We start from the raw sequence: 19,507 nt of genomic DNA, 5'->3' as shown, positions 1-19,507 counted from the left end.
TCATTTTTCAAAGTGCCCATAAAGGAGGAGGGCTTCCCCGGTGACTCAGTGGTAAAGACACATGCCAATGCAGGACGTGAGTTCCACCCCTGGGTCAAGAAGATTCCCCAGAGAAGGAAATGGCAACCTACTCCAGTATTCTTGCCTGGGAAATCCCACAGACAGGGCAGGCTGGCAGGCTACAGTGCATGGGGTCACAAAGAGTCAGACTGGACTGAGTGTAACAATTTTCAGAGAGGAGAGGCCTGTCCTGCCCAGTAGCTGTAGCTCTTGGCTGCAGGGCACGAACAGGTCATAAAGTAACAAAAAGACTGAGCTCCTCCCAAAAGGAGATTATAATCCAAGTAGCAAGAGGTGAGGGCAAACACCCAAGCCCAGCCCAGTAAACACCTGCTGCCCGGGCTGGCCAGCAGTATGAAGGGCAGAGAAAGCAGGGCCAGGAAGGAATGGGGCGGTGGGGCGGGGTGGGGTGGGGGTGGGCAGGCAGGGGGCAGCACAGGCCTCCTGGAGCACGAAGCACTCGGTGCAGGAAGTCAGGAATTCCTGGACCCAAATTCTCCCGGCCTGAGAGAAAGGTGGGGGGATCAGGCCCACTGGAGGGCCCATCCGAGGAAGTCACCGACACCCCCAGAGACTCCCGTGTGGAAATGGGTGCCCTGGACCCGTGCTCTGGCGCATGGATGGCATAATGCGAGACCCGAGCTTACCTCAGAGCTGCCGGCAGAGACGCTGTTGGGAGGAGGCACCGAGGTGCAGCCAAGGGGCGGCGGGACTGATGGCTGACGGCTTCTGTGCAGAGGGAAGCATTCGTCCCCTCAAGGAGCTTTGCCCCAACTCTCAGGGGCAGGAGGAGTCGCCATCCCACCAGGAACGCTGATCTCACCAGCTCAAAGAGCTCCTCAGGCTGGGACTGCTAGATCACACACAGACCACCCGGTTAAGTCTGAATTTCAGATAGGCAACAAATAAGTATCAGTATATCCCACGCAGTACTGGGGACATACTTATATCAGACATTGCATGTTTACATCAAATATGCATGTATGTGCATAAACATTGCATGCGTACTTACAGTAAAGTATTCGTTGTTTATCTGAAATTCAAATTGAACTGAGCCTCCTGTGTTTCCCATTACTTCAGCTGGCAACCCTACCCGAGGGTGATGCTATGCCTCTGTTCACCTGGTATAACCAATACTAACCTCATGCCCAGCACATGGCAAGCCTTCAGTAAATGTCAGGCAGATGGGTGGATGGTAGATCCATAAGTAGATGATGAATGGATAGGTGGATGAATGGATGGATTGATAGACAGGTGATGGACGGGTGGATGAATAGGTGGGGGGATGGGTGGGCAGAAGGAAAGATGAATGGATAGATACATGCATGGGTGATGAATGGACGGATAGATGATGATATACGCATGGATAGATGGATGGATGGATGGATACATGGATGGGTGTTGGATTCTATAAAGGGTTTAACACTAATCAGTCTTAAGCACCTCATGACAGAGCCAGAGAGCAAAGGACGTGTCTGCTGATGGGACAGCTCTAATGCACCTCCCTGTCTCTGAGACCTCCTAGTCAGATTCTGTATGTATAAATGGGAAGCCTCTGTCATGCCCCAGAACCCTGGTGTGCCAGGGCACAGACTGGATGTTCCTGACAAGGGGAGGGCAACAGGACTTGCCAGCAGGCTTCACAGCCCTGAGGGTGTCCCTGACTTCCCAGCCTCAACCGTCACACAAAGGTGACCTCTCAGCTCCCAAGACCACTGAGCTGCTCCCAGACTGCCGAGCTGCTCCCAGACTGCCGACCACCCTCATGGCCAAGTCCAAGCCCACCAGTGTCACCCAGCAGCCCTTCTGAGGCCTCCTCCGTCCTGGTGTCCAGAGGGATACACCTCTCCCACCCAGGGATCAGGAACCAGGGGCACGGCACCTTCCCAGAGAGACCCACCTCCACCTGTCAGGAGGGGCCCCTTGGCAGGTGCACCTTGCCAGCTAGCTCTGCCTCCCCTCCTTTGCAGAGCGGGCCCTGCTGAACCTGGGCCTCGAAGAAAAGGTCTCCCATTCGCAGCACCCCATCTCCCACCCCCTTGGTGCCTCAACACAGACTGCCAAGGGCGGGTGTGGGACCGAGGCTGTCCAGAGAGTCCAACCCCAGGATTCTTCCTCCAAGGAATCCAGGCAAGGAGCTGCTGGAAAGACAACGCCGATGGGGTGGAGCTGAGCCTGGGGATGGAGAGGCCCTCCTGACCCCGCTCACCCCCACCATGACTCCCGTCCATCAATTCCCATCAATTCTACCTTCTCTCTTCCACCAGGTTGGGGTTCTGACCCAGGCACCCAAAAGGCTCTTGACTATTTCTGCATCCCTGGACAAGAACCACACATGGTCCCTGGGGCCTTCAGGTCCCTGGGTCCCTCAGCTGCCTTGAGGGTCCAGAGCACCATTTCTGCCTTCTAGTGGCTTCCCCAAGTCAGGTGCAGCAAGGATCGCCCTGACTGTCCTCTGCCTGGCCAGTCCCCCGAAGCCCAGAGAGGTGAGTGTATTCAGGAAGGGGCCCTACCTGTGCTTGCTCAAGGAGGCGCATGGCCCAGGGTGGGGTGAAGCTCAGCCCCTAGTTGCCTGCACCATCAGACAGAGGGGTCAGCGCTGCACCTGTGCCTCATTCCCACACCTTAGAACCCACCAGCCCAGCCCAGCTCCCATTTTTGCAGCTGGGAGAGACCTGCAGAGAGATGGGGGGTCTGGGAGCCCCTTCCCCTCCTGTGCCTCAGTTGCCCCCCCTGCCCCACACATAACATGACAAAGGGAATTTGCCATAATTCCAGAAGGGTGGGAAAGCAGTGCAACCTAATGGAGGGGGACGGGGTGGGGTGGGGGGCGGTAGGAAGCCATAAAGGGTGTCCCCTCCACCCCCGACCCGGGCCCAGGGAAGGGGCTGACGCAGAAGCCAGAGGAGGGCTTCAGGGTCTCCCCACTCTTAGGTTGATGGTCTCAGGGATGAGCTGCATGGGAGGATGGGGGCTGCTCAAAGGCTCTGAGCTGAGGTTTCCCAGCCTGGGGACAGAAGCCATCGGTCACGGCTGGGGGCGGGGCATGCCTGTGCTGGGCTGGACTCAGGACAGCCCTGAAGGCTCTGGGGTCCCTGGACCGAGCTGAGGGTGTCCCTGAAAAGTCCCCGGGCTGGAGCCCCTGGTGTGGCCTGGGTTTGCTGGCTGAGTATCAGATGCCCCTCCGTGCTGGCTTGTGGGGCCCCTCGAGGGGGCTGAGGAAGAGCGGCGTTGGAAAGAACCCGCAGCGTCCCAGGGCCAGGCAGGGAAGAAGGGCCCGAAGCCTTTCCGCCTTCTCTTCCCGAGGAGACAGATGGCGGTGGGAGCGGCCTCCCCCGTTTTCCGGAGCATGACTCAGACGCAGCTGCCTCCTCAGCCCCACACAGCGGCCTGCCCTCCCTCCCGCTCCCCCAGCAGGGGACCAGGGACCCCCAGATCCACCTGGGGCACGCATGGCAGAGGAGCTGGGAAACTCCCGCCAAGACCCCCACCCCAGGCCTAGGCAGAGGGAGAGGGAGGCTGCCTGTCCCCAGTCTGCACTGACCCTGCGGAGCCCTCTCCCGCCCCCTGTTGGTACCACCTCCCCAAGCCCAGGTGGTAGGGAGACCGGCTTGTTCTGGGCCCCCCAGGTGTCCGCAGTGGGGGAGGGGTGGGGTGGAGGTGGGGCCGCGAAGAGACGGGACCAGGCGCCCGGCTAAGCGCGGTTCCCCCCAGGGCGGGGCTGAGGGGAGGGCGGGGCTGAGGGGAGGGCGGGGCTGAGAAGGGAAGGGGCGGGGATTCGGGAGGGTGGGCGGGGATTCGGGAGGGTGGGCGCGGCTGCGGGACCCCCGGGGAGGAGGACTAGAGGTCTCCAGAGGCAGCAGGTGTGACGGGCAGGGGTCCATGAAGAACGGCGCTGTCGCCCCCGTGGAAAGCGGACAGGCCGGCCTCCTCCCATGAGAATGTGGGCCAGAGGCGCTCAGGTCACCCAGGAATTCCCCGGTGGACACTGAGTTCAGGATAGTGTCCCGCCGCCCACCACGCCCTGCCCCTGGAAGCCTCCAAGGGCACTCCTGGCGTGAGCCTGGAACCTCTGGACCACCGATAGGAGCCCTGCCAGCCCACCCCTCCTCCCCCGCCTGGCCTGGACGCGGGCGCACACATGTACACACGAATGTACACACGCATGCACACACGCATGCACACATGCATGCACACCCTGAAAACAGAATTCCGTAGTTGGAAGGCCTCTTCCTGGAGCTCCACCCTCACCCCGCCCCTTCAGTCCTAGCTGCCAGTGGGCCGCGAGGAGGGCAGCTTGCCCTGCCCAGAGCAGCAGACCTGGCCCCAGAGGGAACCACGCGGTTCCCTCCACCGAACATCCCCACTTGTCCCCCATCTGCGCTTGTGCCCAGGACCCAGGCCCGTCCAGCCACGTAAGGCCTCCTCTGGGAGGGCTCGGCACCTGACCTGAGGGTCACCTCCCAACCAGGAACACCAACGCTCACGTGTCCTGCTGGGTCCCTGGGCCTTCCTGCACCCCAAGGGCCCCCTGAGAGCTGCACTACAGGCCTGCCTCTGCCCTCTGGGTATCTCCAGTGCGGCCCTGTGATCCCTCCCAGGCCTCGCTGACTGGGCTGCTTCCTGCTCCAGCCTCAACGTCTACATCTGTAGGTTGAGGACAACCAGACCTCACCCCTAGGTCCCAACCCAGCCTCTGGGAGGAAGTGGGTGGGGTGAGAATGTGAAGGGGTGCAGGGGAGGGGAGAGGGGTGCACAGAGGGGCATGGTCCTCCCCAGGGTGGGAGATGCCCACCCCAAGGTAGAGCTGGTGCTGGCAGGAGGACCCGGGCTATGGGCTCCAAGCCCGGCCACGGCGCCTGCTCTCCATGGCCGTGAGCGCACCCTTAGCATCAAGGACCCCATCGGTCAACAGGTGACAGCTGCCAGCAGAGCCACACGAGGGTGAAGGAGGCGAGTCTCTGCAGGCACCTGTGTCCAGTGCTCAGGGCGCCAGGGCTGGCCTCCTGGTCTTCTCTGCCCACTTGGATGCCTGCTTCACTTTCTGGGGCCCTGGGCGTTGACCCATATCCCTCAGTGAGGTGAACCACGAAGCCAGGCTACACTGAGCCATCCAGAGACAGCCAGAGAGACACGGAGCTCTTGGGGTCCCAGGCCTGGTGTGTCTCTGTCACTCTGATGGTTTTAAGCCCAGGACCCGTGGGAGAGCTAGCCACCCCAAGGGGCCTTTCTCTAGGCAGCCAGGGGCTGAACGGGGCCTGAGGCCCCAAAGGAAGGCAGCACTATGATCGAAACAGGTTCTCGAGCATCCCCAGCCTTTGTAAATTGCCAGCTGTTCCCACCGGCCAAGCTGACTTCATCACCAGCGAATGCCAGGGGGCCTGCGCGGCCGCCTTTGCTGCTGGACACTTGAGTTGCCCCCCTCACCCTCATCCCAGTCTTCCCAACACCAGGCGGTGCGCCTTCTCCCCCCCGTAGAGTGAAAGCTGACCTCCCAACACTCTCCCACATGTGCACGCCTGTCTAACCCCCACCAGATCCCCCATTACAGCCTCGCCTGGCCCTGCCCCACTGGGATCTTTCACGCCAGAAGTCAAGGTCCCCCACCCCGTCCCTGCTCAAACCTTGAGAAATGGAATATTTCCTGTCATATCTGTAAACAAAGGGTGACACAGTCCCCAGGGTCTGCAGCCCCCCACTGTGAGCTCATGCGCTCTGGGGAAACTCCGAAAAAGAAAACCCAGGAACCTGGCCCCAGACTGCTGCGGTGCTGATCAAAGGAACGGTTGCAGTGAGCCTAGACTCTTGCATGTTCCCATACACAGTAAAGCACTAAATTCTTTAACTTGGATTATACGGGTTCCTTTAATTAAGAATCATCTTTTGACATTCAGACTATCTACCTTCTGTTGCAAAACTTCTAGGTAACCTGGCTCCTCCCCTCACCCCCTCAGAGCAGTTCACTCAGGGTCACTTGAGATGCTGCCTCTCAGGCTTGAAGTCCTAAAGATTCCCACCAAATAAGACATAACTCTCGACTCTCAGGCTGTGAATAATCTTCCAGTCAACAGCCCCTTTGAATCCTTCCTGCTCCCACGTCTTCTTACCCCGCACGATCTCCGCCCTGACTCTGATCTCCACCAGGCAGTGTGGGCAGTGGTGTGAAACGAGATCTTAAGTCCCTGCCCAGGAATTGAACCTGGGAATCCTGGGTGAACACCAGGAATCGCAGCCACCAGACCAGCAAGGGCTAGAGGCTAGAAGCTATTTTTCCCTGGATCTTTGTTCCCAGTTTAAAAAAAAAAAAACAATGCATTTATCACAGAGGCAGAAACTGTAAACGCAGGCACAAAGTTTATTAGTAGAGACAAAGCACAACAATACGTGGAAGAGCACACAGAGGAAACTGTGGAGATGAGCTGGCAGCAAGGCGGAGGCACGCACCCAGACAGAAAGGGTGTGGGCACCCCACCGTGAGGCGGGGCACCCCACGGAGGCGGTTAGGCCATTTATTTAGGTCAGTTCTTCTGGGTCTTGCTTACCCTGAGCAAACTTTCTGATTTCTTTTTCCATACCTGACCTACCCTGGGACCCTCCCCTGGGTAGGACCCTCACCTCAACCAAGATGGATCTCGAAGTCTCGAGATGAAGGTTTCTGGGATGAGCAAGAGTCATTATGACCTGGCGTTATTCCTTGACTTTTGACCCACAAGGAAACTTTCTGCACATGTGTGGTGTTTCCCTTGCCCCCAAAAGGGGGGAGCGGAGATCCCTTAATTCTTTACTCAAACAGGGTCTTGCCCTTCTTTGTCCCTGAGCTGAGTGTCCCCTTGACTATTGCTGTGAGTATTACCTTAGGGTGTTTACAAGAGACAAAGAAGGCCTGTTGGCCCAGTTTCTATTGTGACTTCTGCTTTGGAGGCCAAACAAGAGGTTGATTGTAAATTCCTCAACTGGAGCCCACCCATCTCTGGTCTCAGGAAATGCTTGCAGCTGTAAGTATCCGGCCTGAAGCCCACTTCTTTGTGCCCATGAAATGCACACCGGAGCCAGCAGTAAACGTCTAGCCTGGAGCCCATCTACCCGAGCCTCAGGGCTCCCTCTTACCCGCCTGGCCTGTCTGGAGGAACTGTCCCTGCCCCAGTGAAGCTGCCCGGCACCGCCTCTCCTGGACTTGAGCCAGGGTGCCCGCTCGCACTTCCTGACACTGCTAGAGGAGCAGATGGGAAGGGGACCGCTCAGAGGACCCCCCCCCCCCGCCACAGTGGGAATGTCACTGCTTTCCCCCTCAACGGGGGCAGGGGGCCCAGCTCTGAGCAGCCAAAGCCAGGCAGCTTATCAGCAGCAGAAACCAGATCTGGGCCTGGGCCGTCCGGCTACACGGCTCCTGGACCGGATTGCTGGACACCACCACCCACCATCTGCAGCGGTGTGCCTGGCTTCCAGCAGGCCGGGACAGGCCCGGAGCTCTGGAATTCTGCCCATGGGCAGCACACCCTGGCTGCACGGGGCCCAGCCCGCAGGCCCTGCAGGCCCCCAGCCCACACCAAGCCTGCCCATTCGCCACTCCCCTCCCCTTCAGCTGCTCTTCCAGATGACGCGGGCCTGAGTCAGCGGCTGCAGGAGGACATGGCCACTTCTCTGCCAACACGAGGTGGAGGGGGGGGGGTGAGTGGGGGGAACCAGAAAGGCCCAGGCTTTGTTAGCTGGGGTCAGCAGGGACCCTGGCCAGGGGCTGCCCGTTCCCAGAGCCCTGTGTCCGTCTTCTGGGGAAAGCTTACACACACATACACACACAGCCCACCCTGGGGCGAGCTGCAGCCGGAGGGACCACAGCCCAGCCGTGGAGGAGGAACCAGAGGCAGTGAGGCGGGGTCTTTCTGGGCTCCCCACCCACATGCCAGCCAATCCACACCCAGCTACCTACCCATCACCCAGTGCCTCATGCCGGGCCCAGGAGCAAATGAGCAAACAGAGCTGTGCCTTGCGGGGTGCGGGCCTGGGGAGGGGGGCACCGGGTGGTGGAGACCCACAGATGGGAAGAAATAGCATGGGGGTCAGAACTCCCCAGATGCTAAAGCAAGGAGAGGGGCATCTTCCTGCTGCCCTCCCCCTATATAGCCTGGTGAATCTGGTCTTAAGTAATGCGTTCAGGGTTCAGTAAATAAATTGATAAATTTAAAATGTGAAAAGTTAAAAAAAGAACATGCCTTGATAGCCATCAAGGGAAAGCGTGGCGCTGTGGCTGTCCCTCGCCTCTGCAGTGCCAGATGTGCTTCTGGCTGCCTCCCCTGGTGTGGTCTGGAGAGGGTTGGAGTAAGACTCGGGGTAGGACAAGAGTGCCGGGCTTAGGGCATGGCTTAGCACCCAGAACCCTGCGCACAGCGAGGTTCCCGCCCCCGCCCACGGATCCTCCCACACCAGGGCGCTCAAGCAGCAATCGGCTGTCCCTGAGCGCTCGGAGCCGCGGTGCTCGGTCGGGCACCGCTCGTCAATTACAGCTTGATTTCTAGTTACCTTTCTAGTTACCTTGGCCGAAGTACCCAAGCATGCCATGTCCGAGGGCACTAAGGCTGTCACAAAGTATACCAGCTCCAAGTAAATATAATATGCCTAGCCGCTGTTAACGGAGAAGGCAATGGCACCCCACTCCAGTACTCTTGCCTGGAAAACCCGTGGACAGAGGGCCTGGTGGGCTGTAGTCCATGGGGTCACTAAGAGTTGGACACGACTGAGCGACTTCACTTTCACTTTCACTTGGCGAAAGTACGGCCAAGGTAATCAGGACCTGATGGACGAAAGGAAACGGTGTGCCACCCGGGCGGCCACAGAGAGGAGGGCTGGGTGCAGAGCTAAGGGGGATGGAGGGCGCGCAGGCACAGAGAGCCTGGCAGGTTTGGAGCTGCACACGCAGTGGGAGCCCCACAGAGGCAGAGCGCGCAGGGTTGGGAGTAGCGAGGCGGCTGGCGCTCACTCCTACCTCCCACCCCCACATCCTGGACACTTGGGGGCTGCTGGCACCCCGAGCCGCAGCCACTCCCCGACTGGAGCTCACAGTCCAGCCAGGGAGCCCGATGGCTGCCCCACAGGACTGTATACGGAGGGCTGAGGTCCACGGTTCCTGGGAGAGGGGAGCACAGTGATCCTTCCAGGGTGGGGAGGATTGGAGTCGGAGAATCCCTGCAGAGGGGTCCTGGCGGGGGAGTTCTCTAGGAGGTGGGGGAGGGCAGTGCACAGGAGTGGGAAAGACAGTGGAGTCTTAGACCAGGCACTGAGCAGGCAGGAGAGGTAGGTGCAGAGGATCATACTTGGGTTTGGGGTTATTTTTAACCCTTAAACCTCCCCACTGTTCTGGAGGGAAAAAAGGAGAGTTCTGCTGGGGTCAGGAAGAGGCTGAGCAAGGGGTGGGCCAGAAGGGGCGGGGACAGAGATGTGTCCCAGGGCCTTCGGGGAGCAGAGCACCTCTGGGTGGCGGAGGGGCCACAGGAGCTCCTTCCTCTGCCCACTCACCCCCACCCCCCGCATGAGATCTATAAACTCTTCCTGCACGGGAAAGCTCAGATGCCAGCGGATTCTTCTCCACGGAGGAGAGGCTCAGAGCCTAATTCAAGGATGGCTGGGAGCCAAATGGAGCCAGCTATTCTGGGCTGAGCAGGGGGCTGCGGCGGGGCGGGGCCTGGGGTCTGGAGGCGCGAGGGGCGGCTGCAGCAAGGCAGGCCAGCCGGGATCAGAGACCCGTGAGGCCCGGGCTTGGCCCTGAATCTCTGAAAAAGACAGCCCAGTGGCCAAAGCCAGCAGCAAGGATTGCGGGTCTGGTCTGTCGTGTCAGTCACTCAGTCGTGCCCGACTCTTTGCGACCCCATGGACTGCATGCAGCCCACCAGGCTCCTCTGTCCATGGGATTTTCCAGGCAAGAACACTGGAGCGGGTGCCATTTCCTTCTGGTCTGTAGAGTCATCGCAAACACTGAACTACAGAGAACTGAGCCATCACCCTGGGGGAGCCCAGAGTCAGGGTCCTCAGACCACGTGGCTGAAATAACAGCCAATCAATACATGACCTTGCTCTGTGTTCCCTACTGTTCAAAGACAGTGCATTTGGTACATATTGTATTACTGGTTCAGGAGCCCTGAACCCAAGGCAGCTGCCCTGAAACTCACATGGACAGGAAACTCCCCAAACACACGTGTTTTCTCTGTGAAACACACCCAGCCTTCCTGCACTTAGGGACACTGGACACATTTAGGGCTGGGCCAGGGCCACGTGAAACAGGACTGTCTCCCCCAAAAGCACAAAAATGTGGAAGACTGAGTGCTAAACTGGCCGTGTTTGCAGCGTGAGATTGAACAAGAAAGCCCAGAGTGGCTCCTTCTGACCTCAGCTGGGGACTCAGAAATTCTGCTGGTCTATGCATATCAGCAAATGATTGTGAGACAAGTACTGATTTTAGGGTTACAAATAGATTTTAGCGAGTAGGGACGTTCCCAAATGCAGAATCAGCAAATGATGAAAATCTCCTGAGTGTGTGAGTGACCCTCAAAGGAAGAGGCTAGACGTCACTGACCTACCAGAGCCTCTGACTGACAACCCAGCCCACCGTCCCACCGGGGTCCCCCCCTCCCCTCCCCAGACCAGGGATGGGCCCTGGTCCATCCTCCTGCAGGAGAGGACGTCCACTTCCTGCCCTGAGAGGATGTTGAGGTTACAGCAGCTGGAGCTGCCGGGCTACAGAGGAAAGGGGCTGAGGCAGAGGAGTGGATCCAGGGCCAGAGCCCCAGCCGCTGCCCCACCAGAGCTGACCTTTCTGGAGATGAGGAGAGTGGTCAGGCCCCAATCAGCAGGACCAGAGGCAGAGCAGCTGCCTGGGGTGCCACGGCCACTCTGTAGCAGAGCTGGGTCCCACCATTCTTGCTCACCAGGAAGACCTAGTCCTGGACGGATGAGTGGATGGATGAGTGGACAGATGGATGGATGGAAGGATGGATAAGTGGATGGGCATAATGAGTGGATGACTTTGTGGCCGAACTGCAGATTCCCAGCCAATGCCAGGCTTCCCTCTTCAGCCTCTGAGAGGGAGGTTCAGGACTCTGCCTGCTCCCCGCCCCGGGTGGGTAAGAGTTGGGGATCTGGGGCGCAGGACACACCCCTGCTCAGCACTGGTCTCACAGCTGGGTCACCCTCCCCAGCCCAGCCTGAAGGCTGGAAGGTCACTCCCCACCGTCTTCCCCTGCCCTCCTCCGTCCTCTGGATCCACAAACACACCCACTGACCACAACCGGCTATAGCCAGGTGCCAGGCTGGAAGACCGATGAGTCAGTGACTAGTGCCAACCCCCCCTCCCCTACTCTCCCGGGAGGGGCCAACTGCTGCATCCCAGGGAGCATGGAGAGGCCTGAAACCCAGCTCAGGGGAGCTAGGAAAGCTTCAGGAGGTGGAGGAGAGGGCCAGGGCGCCAGGCAGGGGTGCCAGCCAGCCTTCCAGGCAGCGGCACGTCCGCAGAGCTAGGATTTGCGCATTCCAAGAACGGCTGTCCCGGCACGGGCGGCCGCCACACGCACAGGTCCCTGGCTTGACGGTGTCCAGGAACCAGTGCGCCCTCCTTGGTGGCTCACCTGGCACACCCGGCACTCATTCCACACTGGCCTGTTGCCAGAAGCTGCTCCCACACCAGGGCCGAACCAAGGAGACTCCAGGGGCTGAGGCCGCTGGACGGGCAGGGGCTGCATCCGCCAGTCTCAGCCCTGCCCCCGCAGGGGTGCACTGGGCACCAAGGGGTGTGTGCTTGGCCCCAGGGAGAAGACAGAGCAAGGCTGTGAAGCCACCTGGACCCCTATCTGAAGGGTCTGCTCCCAGCCGCCCACCCGCTGTGAGCCCTCAGCCCCCAGCCCCACTCCCCTAGGGTCCAAAGGCCACGGTCTCTGGGGAGATTTGATAAGCCAAAGCCTTCAGTGCAGATGTTTCACCCACTGTGCTCATCTCACCAGTAAGTAACCTTTAGGCCGAACTGTCCATCTCTGTAACAGATGGGGAAACTACAGCTCAGCAGTTCAGGTCAGGCCCTGCCAGCACAGGACCCTGCAGGCAGGGTGGTGTCTCCCCCACCAGGCCTGGGGCTGAAGGCACCCTGCCCTTCCCCCAGGGGCTGGCCTCCTGCTGTGCCATGCGGGCCTCCCCCTCCCCACCCTAGTCTGTAGGAGTGATGAAGCAGGACAGAAAGAGGGGGCGGCACTCAGGCCTGCTGCCTGCAGCCAGCAGCGTCCAGGCCCAGAGACCACTCAGACCGCATCTCTGCTGGGGACCAGGGACCAGGGACCAGGTCCCGGGCTGGCCCCCCCACCCCGATGGGGACGCTCTGGAATCCAGAAGACCAAGCTACCATGAGGGGACCCCAGGCGTCAGTTCGCGGGGTCAACTGGCCCGAGGGGGCTCCCCCGCGGGGTTCAGCGAGCACGGTCCTGGAGGCTGGTCAACCTGCCGCCAGGCTTTGACAGGAAGCCTCAGTGGGTGAGCCGGTTACCTGGCGCGCCGCCAGGGCCTGCAGGAGGTTTGTGGGAGGGGGCGGAGCAGCGGAGCCCAGGGAGGGGGGCAGGCAGAGAGGGCTGAGGCGGGGGTCCACTTCCAGAGCTTTCCCGGGACCCCCACTCCCCGCTCCGTGTGTCCCACCCCCCAGAGCCACCCCCACCCGGCAGGAGAGAAACTGGGAGGGCCGGGAACAGACCGAGCCCTGGCGGAGGTGGCGCGGGTATTTACGGGCTTGGGGAGAGTCCCTGGGCGCCCCGCCCGGGGGGCAGCGGTGGGCGGGGCCTCTCTAGGAGCCCCCCCCCCCCAGTAGACTCCGCCCCGGGCCCGCGCCCGCTCCCCACGTGGCCGCCAGCGGGCGGGGCTGGGCGGCGCCTCCTCTTCCTCCCGCGCGCCCCTCTGAGCCTGAGCCCCAGCCCGAACCCGAGCCGTGCGGAGCCGCAAGGTGGGCCGGCAGCCCGCGGCCCCCTCATCCGACCCCGACCGGACGCTGGCCCCATCCCCGCCCTCGGCCGCCGTCCCTGTCCGGTAAGTCCGCGCCCTCTGGGCCGGCCGGGAGCCGCGGGGAAACTGAGTCGGGGCCGTGGGGCGCTTGCGGCTCGGGAGCGGAGTTGGGGTAGCGGCGTGTGCAGCCCGGGGGACGGCCCGCAGCCCCGTGGCGCAGGGCAGCTGGGTCCCAGCTCCCGGGCGGGGATCCCGCGGCGCCCCGGCCCCGTTGGCTCGCGCCCCGCCCCAGACTGCCGGCCCCGGCGCGGAGACGCCGCCCGAGCGCGCGCTGCCCGCGAGTGGTGGGCCGAGGGCCGGCCGGGCCGCCGCCCTATCCAGTGCCGGCAGGTTTCCCCCACCTTGTGGCCGCCACATCCGGACCATGAATCAGCCACAGTTGGGAAAATAAACTTCATTTTCGCGACCGCCACCCCGGTGACACAGGGCACGCGGTAGCCTGCGGCCCCGGCTGAGGTGCTGGGTCTGTAGGTGCCAGGGAGCAGGTGGGCGCAGGGGTCCTGGGCACCCCTCAGGCAGGCCTTGGGGGATTGAGCACCCGGCCCTGCCCTCCGTCCTCCGGGGTAGGGCTGGCAGTCTGGCCCCTGCTCCTCCAGCCCCACCCTGGGACCCCTTTCCTGGGGAAGAACCTGGGGAGTGACCACAACCTCAGGAGGGAATCTGTGCCACCCCCCACCCCCGGCTGTGCCCACCTGACCCCTGAGGCCCCAGGCTGCCCCTCCCCAGCCAGACACACCAGGAGTCAGAGGCCCTGTGATGGCCAAGCCCTTGCCCGAGCCAGGAATCAGGAACAAGGCCAGAGGTCGGGCACACCCAAGCAGGATCAGGGGTTGGGAAGTCCCCTCCCCACCAGCCCTTCCCCCTTCTCCCTCTGGCAGTGGGAACCGGCCAGGACTCTGGCCTTCTCTGGCCTCAGTTTCCCTATCTTCACCCGCAGTGTGGGGACAGTGGCTCAGGCCTGGACCTCCTATGTCGCCCAGCAGTGGAGGAGTTGGGGACCTGGAGCAAAGCCCTAGACTCCCTGGCATGGCTGTCCAGGGCAGGGGAGGGGGCAGGGGGGTGGCGTGTATGCTGCGGCCCTCCTGCAGCTGCTGCCAGGGCCTTGGGTCCCAGTCTGGAGTCTGAGACCTCACACCGTTCCCACCCACCCCTCTCCAGCCCAGCACCAACTTTCTGCTCAAAGCCCAGTTGGTACCGTCGGCCCCTTCCAACCACTGCCGAGGTCCACCCTTCCAGGAGCTGCCAGTGCCCAGCTTGGAGCTGACAGGTCATCAGGGCAGGTGCGGGTGGAGGGGGCGCTGGCGTGAACCCAGGTGACCGGTGGGGCTGCCCTCCTGTGACCCACGCAGGTGGCCAGTCCCCTGAAGGCTCTGCTCCTTCGTGACAGAGAGTTAACCACCAGGTGAGGCCCCCACTGCGTGGAGGTGCTGACGGGCTGTCGGAGCTAATTGCACACACCTCCCCCTTACACCAGGCCCGGGAAGCTGTGCCCTGAATAGACTCCGTTTGCCTTTCGTCAAAGTGCAGTTCTCTCCCGGGTTGGAAAAGTGAGCTGGTTCGTGAAGGTGGCGGGAGGGAGGGATGGATCCTGGGTGGTGAGAGGGGCATGGCCCTGTGTGCAGGCATGACTAGCTGGTCTGGCCTGGACCCGGGCAGCAGTGTGCCCAGAGGTGGGCTCGAGCCCCTGGCTTGTGAGGGCGGCCAGAGGGGGAACCCAGAGGTGAAGTCCCCGCCACAGCCTGAGGGTCTGTGGGCCGAGTGAATGGAGGAGAGGAATCAGTGAACTGGCCTGAACGTCCCCACCTGCTCTCTGACTATCACGCCCCCGGGTGAGGGTTGGTTGTGTTTCACAGAAGAGGAGACCAAGACGAGGTGGTTGGTTGACAGGATCAGTGCCCGCCGTCCTGGAAAGAGGAGCCAATGAAGCCCCTACTGTTTGCACCAGCCTCTACAGGCCTGGAGCGCGGTGCTCACCATGCTGGGCATAGGGAAAGTACTGCCCCGAGCGGGAGAGAAGTGGGCAGCCTGGGGATCCAGAACCCGGAGGCCGGGCTGTCCCCCTGCCCCTCGTCACCCCCGCAGTCCCCACAGGAACAGCAGGCACGTGGGTGCAGCCACCTCAGGGTCCCGCCAGCGACGCTCTGGGAGCTGGGGGAGCTTCGTCCTGGCCGAGCAGTGCCCCCTGCCCCTGGGCCTGCAGTGGGGGGCAGGTGCTGGCCCACCCTCGGGGCACCCCCCTGTGTGACTCCAGAGCCCAGCAGCCCTTGCAGACAGATGGTGGCGCTGGACGCCAGGAGCCACATGTTCTTTGAGGCAGCGGACCCTCCTAGGAGTGGGAGAGGGGGCAGACATGGGTGGAGGGCCCCCCTGAGCTGTCTGAGGACCGAGGGGCCAAGGGCGAGGGCGAGGCCACTTTCCTGCAGCCCCCGTCCCCCCACCCCTCCCTCACCCCGATTCTTTCCAGCTGCAGCTCCTGAGGGCCCCGCTCAGGCATCCCCCTGCTCATGGGCTAGTCCTGAACCCTCCAGCCCCCGACTTGGCGAGCTGAGTCCCCATCAGAGCACCCTGGGGCCTGACAGGGAAGGAGGCTGGACTAGGGGACCACCTGCTCCCACGAGGCTGTGCCTGGACCCCGACAGGGAAGGCAGACCTCCGGGAGAGGCTGTGCGGCCTGCACTGCTGGGAGGCCCGCTCGACTGGGGCCATCGAGCGGCGCCCTCCTTAGATGGGAGGCCAGCCTGAACACACGCTTGGGGAGGTGCAGGAGAGCGTGTTTTGCACCCCTTCTGCAGATGGTGCCACTGAGACCTAGCATCAAAGGTGAGCGCTGTGCGCTGTGGGTCGGGAAGGCGGAGAGGGCCGTTCCGCTCTGGCCTCATGAACAGCCCTGGGTGGTACTTTCCCAGGGCTCCTCGGAGTCCGCACTGGGCTGCTGTGGGCAGAGGCCCAGCCCCTCGCCCCCCAGACAGTGGTGGTCCCCCAAGCACACCCACGTACACACGCTCTCCCAGCAGACTCCGCTGCTGGGGCAGGCACTGCTCCATCCCTGAGCTTGGCCTTGATCCTTGCCGATGCCCTGGGCGTGGATACCAGCGTGGGCCCTGCCCAGCTGGGTGAGGGGGCCTCAGTCTCCCCGTCTGGCCTGGTGCCGGGTCCTCTGGGACCCTGGGACGCAGCCTCAGTGTGGAGCCTGCCTCCCTTCACCCATGCGCCTGTACCAGCGTCCCCATTTCTGCTCACGCACAGCTCTGCAGGGCCGCCCGCGCAGCAGCCAGGAAGCAGACATCTGCTCTTTCCCAGGCCCCCGGAGCAGGGGGTGTGGGGGGCGCTGGCCATCCCCCTTTCCCGCCTGGCTCTGCCGCCCCACATGCACGAGCGTGAATGGCCTGAGAACACCAGCCCGGGGTGCCCAGATCAGCTGCTGCCCACTTTGGGGACACCCATGCCCACCACCCCGCCCCTGTGCTTCCGGGCTGTTCCCTGGGGGCAGGACCAGGCTGTCCAGACGGAGGCGGCAGTAATGGAGGCACGGCCAGGACCTGGGCGGTCACCTCTGAGAGGAGGAGGGGAGCTGGCCAGGCGGGCCCGGCCCTCTGCAGGCGGCAGTGGCTCAGCCAACCCAGGTCCCTGGACAGCATCCTGGCCATTTTACAGATGCGAAAACCAAGTACAGGGTGGGCCTGGCCCTTGGTGCCTGGCAAGGAACAGCATGCAGGATCTTGTGCCCAACACTCAGGATCCTGCTCGCCCGGTCCAGTCGGGCTGCTGGCACCGGCCACGTGGGTCGGGAGGCCCAGGAGTGCTGAGTGGGGCCCTGGAAGGCGGTGACCCTCCCGCTCAGCGTCACCCAGTGAGCCAGCCGAGGAGGTGGCAGTGGGCAGGGGCCCGCCCTTTCTGGCAGTGGCAGGCCTGCTTTGCAGCTGGCATCCACGGATCTGTTGGCAGATTAGGGGGTGGGGTGGCATCAACCTGCTTATCCCTTGGTGAAGACAGGAGTCAGGGCCCAGGGGTCCTGAGGTCCGTGCCCAAGGGACATGGCTGGTCCGCAGCAGAGCCTGGTCTCAGCTGGAACCTGAGCTGTTCCCTGCCCCCAGGCCCTGGCCACAGCCCCTTGGTGGTGCCAGGCTCTGGAGGCTGGGCCCTCCCCCCCACCCCCCACTCTGCAGCTTTGTTCTCCCTCCTCTGGGCAGGCAGCCTGGACCGGGGACACAGGACAGGCGGGGCTGCGGCTGGGGGGACCCCGGGGCAGGCAGTGGGTGGCCTTCATGTCTAACCCCAAGACCCCCAGACAGGCACAGGGTGGTCAGTGACTGAAGCTGGCCTGACCCCCTCCTTTACGCAACTCCGCAGATCCTCCCTGAGCGGCCTTTCCTGTAGGGTGCAGGGGCCAGGGGAGGGACCCTACACTTCCTGCCCTGAGCTGTGTCTGCTCTTCAGGGAGAGAACCCGAGCAGAGGGGACGCTGGCAGTGAGCCCCGGGTCTGCGTGCGGCCCAGCAGAGCCTGCAGGTGTACGCTGTGGCCAGACACCTTGTCCCTCGGGGCGCCACCAAGTTCCTCACCCTCTAACCGCAGGCCTGCACACGTCACTTCCCTCAAACGCCACCGCTGACTCTGCGATAGACGGTGGCGGTGGTGACCACTGTCCCCGTCGGCCCCCGAGCCGCTCCCCATCTTTCCACCTCAGGCCCCTGGAAGCTTGACCAGAACCCAAGACTGGCAGAGGTGGCCAGGCCTCTGAGCGCTCCCTGTTAGCCAGGCTTGTTGTGCACCTGGAGTGCTGAGCCCAGAGAGGGGGTGACAGCGGAAGGCAAGGACAGACGTGGCCCCTGTGAGCCCGCAGGGCAGGTGGAAGCGAAAGCTGGGCTTCCTGGTGTCAGGTGCCTCCACCCTTCCTGTTCTCTCCCTGCACCCAAACCCGAGCCGGCTCATCCTGGGGGAGGGGGACTCCCAGATCCCCTCAAGCCGGTTCCCAAAACCCCACACCCGCAGTGCCCAGCTCAGGGTGGACCCTCCTCCCAGTGCGCCCAGCGCAGGGGCGGCACCACCCACCGCCTCCAGTGGCAAGTGTTTCCTGTCGAGTCAGTCCCCTACTAGGGGTGCCCTGTGGGGCCCCCACCAACTCCTGCTCCTAACGAGGACGGTGGGGTCCAGAGAGGTCTGTGTGTGTCACCCCAACCTGACCCAGGTCCTGGGGCACCAGGGACCAAGCCCCGGCCTGGCTCCTCCGACTGCTGGTGCAGCCCCCCCGGGCCCCGATCCTTCTCCACTCACAGTGCAGGAGACCCGGCTCCTGGCTCTGGTGACAGAACTGGGGACAGAGCCGCTCGGAGCCCAGGTCTCCCTGTGAGATGCGGCTGGTCGCCTTCTGCCACTGTGCTTGCGGACTCCCTTTCTCATTGTGAAATGACCATATTCCCCCTGGATGCAGCCTCTCTTAGTATCTGGCGTGTGTCCTGTGTGACACACCCCATTTCATGTGGTTGGAATCCCACACAGTGCAACCAGCCTTCTGGTGGTCATCTCTGTTTCATAGTTTGGCACTGCCCTGGATGTCTTGGTGTCCACCCGCCTCCCTGGTCCCTCTCTCCTGCTGCTGGGTGCCACGGTGGCCAGCCAGCCTCCTCATGTGCAGTGAGGCTCAGGAGGCAGAGGCCTCGCACCCCATCCTGGAGACGTGGGTGGAAGTGGGCAGGAGGACTGTGTGGACAGGAGATGGGCCAGGGAACCGTGGGACCCTGCATGCCTGAGGCCCTGGGGACTGCGCCCATGCACGGGTGGACGGTGGGCGGACACTCAGTCTCCTCCCTGAGGCCCCCTGTCTGCAGGACCCCTACCTGGGACGAGCCCAAAGCAGGTGACCCACACAGGTCAGTCGAGATCCCCAGAGGGCTCAGGGCCTGGTGAAGATGACACAGAGAAGCAGAGATTCTGGAAAGGAGGGAGACAGGAAGTCACGGCAGGGCAGCCTCAGCTCCCCCTCCCACCGGGCAGGGCCTGGGCTGCCCCTGAGCTCCAGGGAGCTGCCAGGAATGTAATCCAAGAGCTGCCAGGCAGTGGAAAAATTTTGGTTTTGTAGGAGCTAAAAATATTGTGTGGCAGCCCCTGCCTTCCAGTTCCGGAACCCCGCTCCTGCCGGTTTACCGCCCACCCCTGGGGAGACGAGCTCACTCTGTGCGCCCCGCCCCCAGCCTTGCTGGCTCTGGGCCCAGAAGCACCCCAGCTCAGTGCTGATGCCAGCAGGGCTGCCCCAAGCTGTCTCCCCAGCTGCTAGCAACCGTTGCCCGTCACAGGTGCCTTCCTTAGCCCTCGTCCCCGCCCCGGCCCCAGACCCCTCACCCTGCACCCCTCACCAACAGGGACTGCAGAACAGAGAACCCCACCCACTTCCACAAGGCGAGAGGCTCAGTCCCGTGGCTGGGCTG

At 62.6% G+C, this 19,507-nt stretch overlaps 1 protein-coding gene across 7 annotated transcripts in view; it reads left to right on the top strand.

The window, feature by feature from the left end:
* The first annotated feature begins 12,923 nt into the window (after positions 1-12,923).
* Positions 12,924-19,507, top strand: part of INF2 (inverted formin 2) — a 28,217-nt gene continuing 21,633 nt past the window's right edge. Inside the window, exons 1-3 of one of the 7 annotated variants that reach the window (XM_044933333.2) lie at positions 12,924-13,107; positions 14,242-14,350; positions 14,558-14,630. The gene's annotated coding sequence lies outside the window, so the exon portion shown is untranslated. The other 6 variants (XM_044933332.2, XM_044933334.2, XM_044933331.2 and 3 more) reach the window with 6 other exon arrangements.

Source organism: Bubalus bubalis, chromosome 20, assembly GCF_019923935.1.
Source record: "Bubalus bubalis isolate 160015118507 breed Murrah chromosome 20, NDDB_SH_1, whole genome shotgun sequence".
In the NCBI taxonomy this organism is placed as follows: domain Eukaryota; kingdom Metazoa; phylum Chordata; class Mammalia; order Artiodactyla; family Bovidae; genus Bubalus; species Bubalus bubalis.
This window is presented reverse-complemented; position numbering and strand designations above follow the sequence as displayed.